This window comes from Chrysochloris asiatica, unplaced genomic scaffold, assembly GCF_000296735.1.
Source record: "Chrysochloris asiatica unplaced genomic scaffold, ChrAsi1.0 scaffold00235, whole genome shotgun sequence".
Classification (NCBI taxonomy): Eukaryota; Metazoa; Chordata; class Mammalia; order Afrosoricida; family Chrysochloridae; genus Chrysochloris; species Chrysochloris asiatica.
In genome coordinates this window covers 4427580-4428664 of record NW_006408753.1, presented here as the reverse complement: position 1 = coordinate 4428664, position 1085 = coordinate 4427580, and the positions used below count along the sequence as shown (strand labels likewise).

The 1085-nt window shown below is 33.2% G+C and overlaps 1 pseudogene; it reads right to left on the bottom strand.

The window, feature by feature from the left end:
- The window catches only part of LOC102836649, a 20839-nt pseudogene extending 20054 nt beyond the window's left edge, over window positions 1–785 (bottom strand).
- Between the last annotated feature and the right edge of the window lie 300 nt (window positions 786–1085).

Genomic DNA, 1085 nt, shown 5'->3' with positions numbered 1-1085 from the left:
ATTTTTACATTCTGTTGTATCACCTTTCTTAGGAATGGGGATGAATATGGATGTCTTCTAGTTAACTGACTTCCAAATTTCTTACAGATAAGTGAGCATTTCCAGCATTGTATTCATTTGTTGAAGCATCCAGTTAGTATTCTGTCAATTCCTTGAGTCTGTTTTTTCATCTAATGCCTTCAGTACAACTTGGACTTCTTCCTTCAATATTATTGGTGTTGAATCGTATGCTACCTTTTATAATGGTATTCCTTCCATCATCTTCTTTTTTTTATTGTGGACTGAGTGATAGTTTACATGGCAGAACATTGGTTTTATACTCATCCTATCATATTTCATTTCATTGCAATGATTACAATCCCCTCCATGCCTTCCATCTTCTTTTGATACTTGCTGCACCTTTCAATAGTTTTCCCATAGAATCCTTCAATATTTCAACTTAAGACTTGAATTTTTTTCTTTGATTCTTTAGGCTTGATAAATGTCAAGAAAATTCTTCCTTTTTGGCTTTCTAACTCTAAGTATTTGCACATTTCATTATAATACTTTACTTTGTCTTCCTGAGTTACACTTTGACATCAGTTCAGCTCTTTTACTTAATTTTTTCGTTCATTTTTGTTATTTCGAGGTCAAAAGCATGTTTGTTTGAGAGTCTCAATTGACATCCTTTTTTTTTTTTTTCCTTCCTTCCCTGTCTTTTTAAATGACCTTTTGGTTTTCCCTGTATAATATCCTTAATAAATTCCACAACTTACCTGGTCTTTGGTCATTAGTATTTGGTACATCGATTCTATTCTTATGCTGGTCATTAAAGTCAGGTATGATATACTCAACTCTCTTTTGGACTTCAAAATTTTTCTTCAGGTTCAATTTGAACTTGCATTTTAACATTGCAGTCTGTTTCACAGTCGGTCCCTATTCTTGTCATGAGTAATGGTACTGAGCTTCTTCTCTATAATATCGTTCCACAGATACTGTCAATTTTGTTTCTGTACAGTTCCTTTGGCAAGGCTCATGTATATAATTTAGTCCATGATAGCCACAATATGACCTTGGATATAGAGACCATATCAAGAACAAATTTG